This window comes from Carassius gibelio, chromosome A3 (genome assembly GCF_023724105.1).
Source record: "Carassius gibelio isolate Cgi1373 ecotype wild population from Czech Republic chromosome A3, carGib1.2-hapl.c, whole genome shotgun sequence".
In the NCBI taxonomy this organism is placed as follows: Eukaryota; Metazoa; Chordata; class Actinopteri; order Cypriniformes; family Cyprinidae; genus Carassius; species Carassius gibelio.
This window is the reverse complement of record NC_068373.1, coordinates 32,911,615-32,920,172: the sequence shown is the minus strand read 5'-3', so window position 1 is coordinate 32,920,172 and position 8,558 is coordinate 32,911,615. Positions and strand designations below refer to the sequence as shown.

Below are 8,558 nucleotides of genomic sequence, written 5' to 3'. Positions count from 1 at the left end.
AAAGATCATGTGACACTGAAGAATGGAGGAATGATACTGAAAATCACAGAAATAAAATAGATTATAATGTATATTAAAATAGAAAAATTTGTTTTACTTCATAATAATATTTCACTTTTCCCCCCTGTACTTTTGATCAAATAAATCAAGTCAAGTCTGTGTGACCGGTCTGTATCTTCTCTCTCTGCGTTGTGTTGATATTTTAACCAGACCGGACAACAAGATTCTTTGGACCACTTTTTATTCTGAATTAATAAAAAGGAAAATGTATGAAAACAAAAGTCAATCCGTGGCCTTTCTCCACAATTTCAACGTTGATCTTTCCCCAGCTGCGCTTACCGCCAACTGCCATCATATTACAATTATTAAATGAACTGCATATGATTAAATCAACAATATTTAACATTTTTCTCAATGTAAAACATTTTACATGAATTCAAAACAACAATATTAACAGAAACATGGATAGAAAACATACCTGAATTAATAAAAAGGAAAATGTATGAAAACAAAAGTCAATCCGTGGCCTTTCTCCACAATTTCAACGTTGATCTGCCAGTCAAAACAGATAATTTTAGCCACGGAATTTACACGGTTAATAAACACCAAAAGGAAATACATACTTAATGTTACCCAACCTCTATTAGTGTTACAAAAGATTAAACTGTATTTTTTAACAAAAAAAATACATTAGTCACAAGAAACAAACTATTTTAAAACTTTTTACTGAGAGCTCCAGCAAAACTCACCTTTCCCCAGCTGCGCTTACCGCCAACTGAAGGAAAGCAACCGGAACCTAACTCTTAAAGGGGCCACGTACTATATTTTAACATTTACAAAATAACACTGAAAAATGTACATACAAGGATAGAAACAGCTCAAATAACATCCCAGATGAAAGAAAAATTCCCATAATTGAAAAAAAATATATAAATATAAAATAATTGATAATAACAAAGGGAGGGATTTTGTGTGAAATTAATAAATTAATATAACACCGGTTACATTTGCTTTATTGTTAATTTCCACATGTACAGTACATACACACAGAGAATCGAAATTGCGTTACACTCAGACTCCGGTGCATACAGATACCATTAACATTAAAGCCTAAAAATCTAGATCAAATATAAAATGTAGATACAACTATACAATAAGGGAAAGTTAAAAAAGGCATATAATAAAATTAAAAATCAAGTTAAATAAAGCAGCGCAAGGCAAATAGAGTGCAAATTCAATGAAGTGAACATCAGTGCAGATAAAAGACTTGTAGTTCAAAAAAAACAAAACACTTATTAATAAATGCAGTTTTGATGAGTAAACTCCTGTAAAAAATAAATAATAACAATAATTTTTTTCATCAAAATAAATCATTCTGACCCCAAACTCTCACCGGTGTGTGTGTGTGGTTGTGTGTGTAGCACTTACACACTGATCCCCACAATAATAAAGATGTTAAATACTCATCTGAGGAGGCTGTGTGACGTACACTTTTCTGTAAACTGAGCCAAACAATTTTTCACTGATTTAGGGTAGAGTAAGAATATTTACTGTATTGCAAGTTAGTTCATACTTAGATATAAGAGTTGCGAACAGGCGCCGAAGTGGCGATCCGAATCAACTGAGTCGCGATTCTCGTGAACAGGCGCCGAAGTGGCGATCTGAATCAACCGAGTCGCAATAAGGCGCTGAAGTGGCGATATGAATCAACGGAGTCGCGATTCTCGCGAACAGGCTCTAAAGTGGCGATCTGAATCAACCGAGTCGCGATTCTCGCGAACAGGCTCCGAAGTGCCGATCAGAATCAAAGAAGTCGCAAAAAGGCGCTGAAGTGGCGATCCAAATCAACGGAGTCGCGAACAGGCTCCGAAGTGTCGATCTGAATCAAAACAATCAAAAATTCATTGTAAAAGAGTTCTATTCATTTTTAGAAAGAAAGCATAAATTTTACTGACCACAAACTTTTGAACTCTAGTTTTTATTGTTACAAAAGACTTATTTTTTTAAATAAATTCTCTTCTTTTTTAACTTTTCATTCATCAAAGAATCCTGAAAGAAGTATCACAGTTCAGCAGCACAACTCTGATAATAAATCATCATATTAGAATGATTTCTGAAGATCATGTGACACTGAAGAATGGAGGAATGATACTGAAAATCACAGAAATAAAATAGATTTTAATGTATATTAAAATAGAAAAAATTTGTTTTACTTCATAATAATATTTCACTTTTCCCCCCCTGTACTTTTGATCAAATAAATCAAGTCAAGTCTGCTTTATTGTTAATTTCCACATGTACAGTACATACACACAGAGAATCGAAATTGCGTTACACTCAGACTCCGGTGCATACAGATACCATTAACATTAAAGCCTAAAAATCTAGATCAAATATAAAATGTAGATACAACTATACAATAAGGGAAAGTTAAAAAAGGCATATAATAAAAATCAAGTTAAATAAAGCAGCGCAAGGCAAATAGAGTGCAAATTCAATGAAGTGAACATCAATGCAGATAAAAGACTTGTAGTTAAAAAAAAAACAATTATTATTAAATGCAGTTTTGATGAGTAAACTCCTGTAAAAAATAAATAACTATTTTTTTTCATCAAAATAAATCATTCTGATCCCAAACTCTCACCGGTGTGTGTGTGTGTGTGTAGCACTTACACACTGATCCCCACAATAATAAAGATGTTAAATACTCATCTGAGGAGGATGTGTGACGTACACTTTTCTGTAAACTGAGCCAAACATTTTTTCACTGATTTAGGGTGGAGTAAGAATATTTACTGTATTGCAAGTTAGTTCATACTTAGATATAATTTTATTTGCAATATTACCTTTTCTTTTCATCATCATCTTTAAGAGTTCATGATTATTTCTGTTCAACTTTATTTCTCAGTTGATAATTCTATCCACAATTCAATAAAACACAACACATGCAACTGAGGTACAAGAAGGCTTGACTTCCAAAAGTCATTGAAATCATTTAAAAATCAAAGCGACAGGTTAAAAAAAAAAAGCCTCAGGTCCAAATATTAATTTATCACTAATGAACTGTTTGACAAAAAAATTCCTGCTCCGATGTCCAGATCTGAATCAACCAAGTTGCGAACAGACTCCGAAGACCCGATCTAAAAATTCTAAAAACGGATTTGGATATTAAAAGCATATTAGTATGTTATGTGTATGCCAGGTTAAAGAGATGGGTCTTTAATCTAGATTTAAACTGCAAGAGTGTGTCTGCCTCCCGAACAATGTTAGGTAGGTTATTCCAGAGTTTAGGAGCCAAATAGGAAAAGGATCTGCCGCCCGCAGTTGATTTTGATATTCTATGTATTATCAAATTGCCTGAGTTTTGAGAACGTAGCGGACGTAGAGGAGTATAATGTAAAAGGAGCTCATTCAAATACTGAGGTGCTAAACCGTTCAGGGCTTTATAAGTAATAAGCAATATTTTAAAATCTATACGATGTTTGATAGGGAGCCAGTGCAGCGATGACAGGACCGGGCTAATATGGTCATACTTCCTGGTTCTAGTAAGAACTCTTGCTGCTGCATTTTGGACTAGCTGTAGTTTGTTTATTAAGCGTGCAGAACAACCACCCAATAAAGCATTACAACAATCTAACCTTGAGGTCATAAATGCATGGATTAACATTTCTGCATTTGACAATGAGAGCATAGGCCGTAATTTATATATATTTTTGAGATGGAAAAATGCAATTTTTACAAATGCTAGAAACGTGGCTTTCTAAGGAAAGATTGTGATCAAGTAGCACACTTAGGTTCCTAACTGATGACGAAGAATTGACAGAGCAGCCATCAAGTCTTAGACAGTGTTCTAGGTTATTACAAGCAGAGTTTTTAGGTCCTATGATTAACAACTCAGTTTTTTCAGAATTTAGCAGTAAGAAATTACTCGTCATCCAGTTTTTTATATCGACTATGCATTCCATTAGTTTTTCAAATTGGTGTATTTCACCGGGCCGTGAAGAAATATAGAGCTGAGTATCATCAGCATAACAGTGAAAGCTAACACCATGTTTCCTGATGATATCTCCCAAGGGTAACATATAAAGCGTGAAGAGTAGCGGCCCTAGTACTGAGCCTTGAGGTACTCCATACTGCACTTGTGATCGATATGATACATCTTCATTCACTGCTACGAACTGATGGCGGTCATATCAGTACGATTTAAACATATTCTAATACACTTCCATTAATGCCAACAAAGTGTTCAAGTCTATACAAAAGAATGTTGTGGTCAATTGTGTCAAACGCAGCACTAAGATCCAATAAAACTAATAGAGAGATACATCCACGATCAGATGATAAGAGCAGATCATTTGTAACTCTAAGGAGAGCAGTCTCAGTACTATGATACGGTCTAAATCCTGACTGGAAATCCTCACATATACCATTTTTCTCTAAGAAGGAATATAATTGTGAGGATACCACCTTTTCTAGTATCTTGGACAGAAAAGGGAGATTCGAGATTGGTCTATAATTAACTAGTTCTTTGGGGTCAAGTGACGGATTGACAGCTGCTGTCAGAGTCGCTAAAATGGAGAGTGACTGTAGTGACACAAGTAGCTTTGGAACAGAGCGTTCATTTGAAGTAGAGGACTTTTCTCCCCAACCTTCACCTGAAGTGGAGGATGTCGAGGTGTCTGTTCATATCAATTGAGCCGCTGGCTCAAACTGCAGTCTTAACCCCCGCACTATGTCGCTTTTCAGCGCGAGCTGTGTGGAGAAGCCCATTTCCACCTCCATTGCGTTGGAGAAGCAATCCCGCGTAAAATGCAGTTTGTACACTCCAGCTCTAGACGGGAATCGCGGTCTTCCAGGCCAAGTGCATGCAATCACTGGCGCCTATTTTTAAAGTCTGCTGGGAAACTAGCAGTCCAGCAGTGCTGTCACAACCAGCAACACTACACATACGTACCATCCTGACCACTGTACTAAATACAGATAAATCTATGCTAACTTGAAGCGATCCTAACTGATGCAATACTATGCTACTAACTATGCTTCTAACAATACTAACATTACACTAACAACTATGCTAATTAACTACAAAGGCTACACAAAATAATATAAATAACTATTTAAATGTATGCTAAATAGATGCTATATAGGTCTATCCTGGTCGCTTTCATCACTCCTGACTCACTACAGTGATTTTGATGGAACAAGATGGTTTTATACTGCCAGGGGCGTGGTGAGCTGGAAACTGCTTACGTCACCTGCCACCGCTTATGTCACTTGCCACCGCAACATCCAATAGAGCATCACAGTCCCCCCCACAGCCCGAGAGAGCTCTGGTGCCGGAAGTAAATTTCCCATTAATTTCTCCCATTGACTTTCAGAAAAATCTGTATCTAAAAAGTTTTAGAGCATGTGTGAGGATAACCAGCTACGGCTGAACTCAGAAGCATATAACATATCATTTCGAATTAAAAAAAATAAGAGAAAATCCAAAAAAAGTCAAAGGTACAAGACTGTACATATTTTCATTTCGAGCGCAGGAACTGCTCATCCCATAAACCACCGCGCCTCACTGAATTCGACTGAAGCCACAACCGCGAACGAGCCTTTTGAATTTTATTTTATATAGTGAATGTGCAGTAATAGCAGTTCTTTCAGTATTAATCGTGTAAATAGTGTTTTATATAGGTAATGTGTATTGATTTTTATATTTATCATCGTGTATTTTATATAGTGTGCGTGTTTGAAAGTGGTTAACGATAACGTCAGCAACATGGTGCAGTGCTTTGTACCTGACTGCCATCACCGCTCAGTTGTCAACAGATGTCGTTACCATTACACAAATGTTCAGTAAATGCACAAAAAGGTATGCCTAGGCTAAATATTGTTTTGACAGTGGCATTATAACATGCTTGATATGACTCATACCATGTGAAGGCTACAGAAGCCTTGCTAAAGACGATAATGCTAACTAATGTTACCAACCTCCCTGCCAAACTCTCGTGGCAGTCAAGGAGATTATGATTGCACTGATAAGTCTACCGTGCAAAAACGCAACACAGGTTTTTATTTTCATTTTTTTTATTAATCTTCAGTCTTCACGGTCCTTTGCGGGGTTTAAAGGTGCTGTAGGGAACTTTTGTAAATATATATTTTTTACATATTTATTAAACCTGTCATTATGTCCTGACAGTAGAATATGAGACAGATAATCTGTGAAAAAAATCAAGCTCCTCTGGCTCCTCCCAGTGTCCTATTGCCATTTGCAGAAACTCCATCGCTCCCGGTAAGAAACAACCAATCAGAGCTGCGGTCCGTAACTTTGTTTGTGTTCAACATGTAGAAAAATGAACATAATAAGCGAGTACACCATGAATCCATTTTCCAAACCGTGTTTTTGGCTTGTCCTGAATCACTAGGGTGCACCTATAATAAGTGCTTATATTCGGACTATTTTAGATTGCTTCGGGGGTACCGCGGCGGAGTAACCCAGTACCTTTGTGATTCTTCATAGACATAAACAGAGAGAAGTAGTTCCGGCTACGATGTTCTTCCGCAAGAGGCAAGCAGTTCTGTTTATTAACCGCTAGAGCGTCAAAAGTTCCCTACCGCAGCTTTAACCAGACGGTTACACAAGCTCCACCAATCAGATGCATCACTGTGGGATTGTTCAGGATTGTGGGTAATGAAGTACTTAGCCAAGACATCACGAATAAAAGGCATTTATATCAAAACAAGGTTAGTGCCCCATGATCCTTTTGGGTTTATATGAGCATATACTATCGCTTAGTACAGCCGTAGCTGGTTTTAAGTCTACCATTCATGTACAAACCCTAGTGTGTATTCTTTGGTGAGGATTCACCAGAAATAGATCTACACTGGAAATCTAGCAAAAACAGAAGGGGGCCTGGTAGAGCCCTCGGCTGACTCCAGTAAACTAAGAAAAGTTTAAATTGAAAATCGAATTGGATTGCAACCTAAAAAAAATATAACTAAATCAGTTTGAGGATCATGACAACCCAAATAAATCTGAATGACATTAAAAAAAAAAGAAAAAAAGAAAGGAAAACACTCACGTTGCCACTGCTTTGTCTTTCAAACAGGTAAATGACTGAACCAAACCCAAAGCCAGTGCCTTCTTGAGATCTGATGTAGGACGTTAATCAGAAACACACACACAGGTCAAATCTAGATTAGAAAACTAGATTTAAATGGATTGTTTGGATTGTAGGACATGAAGAAGTATGAAATAGTTACTAAAGGCAACGTGAAGGGATTAATTTATAACCAGAGTCTCGTTTTCATTTCAAGTTTTAATTTGGTTATTATCCATAACAAGTACTTCCAGTGAGTTTGTTAGAACAAATAAATGTAAAAAACCTTACTCCACTCATTGCAGTTGTATTGTTGACTTTTCTTCTATAAAAGGCTGTGTCCGTTCAACTAGGCACTATTTTCTGTATTTGCTGTGTAACCTTTTATCAATGTGTGGCGTAAGAACACGTCGTGCTGCGGTCACTTGCAGGCATTGAACAACAGAGGTGCATTGATGTGTTGCACACAGTGGTGGACGAAGCACACATGCCATGTACTTGAGTTAAAGTATAGATACCCAAGGTAAAATATTACTCAAGTAAAAGTAGAAGTGCTGCCTTTAAACATTCACTTGAGTAAAAGTACAAAAGTATTTGCCTTCAAATGTACTTAAGTATCCAAGTACAATGCTTTCTTTATTGCTATAATGTCCTATTATCATTTTTGTCACAAGACTCTTGCTTATCTCAGTCTACATAAAGACTCTAATCTCACTCTTGGCACACCAATCTATTAATAAAATGACATTAATTAGTCAGACACTGATGTCTATAAAAAAATTTCATAAGCACAAAAAATTCCTTTAGAACTAAATGAAATAACAGGACTTGAGAGCAGGTAGTTTCAGTTTAACATTTATTTGTAACAGTTATCCAAGTTTTTATTTAAACTTAAACTTGCAAAACACAGGTTAACATGAGTTTTCCTTTACTATATCATATCTGAATGTGTCTGTGTATAAATATAAACTGGCCATATCAGATTCACTGTAATAGGAACTAGTGTTTGTGATCAGAAGAAACGCACTTGCCAGTCACAACTGCATATAGAAGGGGTATATAATACTATTTCAGTTATGAATTTCCCCACACTGTCAGGAACAATATTTAGTAATGCTTTTACATGTAATTGTCAGTATTTGTGTATTATTAACTCTATACTGCTTCACATGAAACTGGTGATACTTGGTAAAAAAATAAATAAATGAATAAAATATATCAAGTAAGGTGACCTCAGCATCATCACCTCTGAGCTGCCTGTTGTGGTTGCAATGAAATCGATCCCTGACATTGCTTTTTTATATTTTTCTTCATTTCAAGTACTGCCTCATCCATCTTACGTCACAGAGTGCTCCTTGATATGAGAGAGGCATTAGGCTGAAGATCACTAAAGGGTTGTAGACTCTGGGTCACACAATTCAACACGGCATGATCAACATTCTTCTGTGTGACTAGCTTGGTTTCTCT

At 36.3% G+C, this 8,558-nt stretch overlaps 1 long non-coding RNA gene across 1 annotated transcript; it reads right to left on the bottom strand.

Annotated features, from left to right (window-relative positions):
* Positions 1-224: 224 nt before the first annotated feature.
* LOC127956612 (uncharacterized) lies at positions 225-550 on the bottom strand. Its single transcript, XR_008153607.1, has 2 exons — positions 479-550; positions 225-319 (listed from the first exon to the last, which is right to left on the bottom strand). It is a non-coding gene; the product is annotated as an uncharacterized LOC127956612 (long non-coding RNA).
* Between the last annotated feature and the right edge of the window lie 8,008 nt (positions 551-8,558).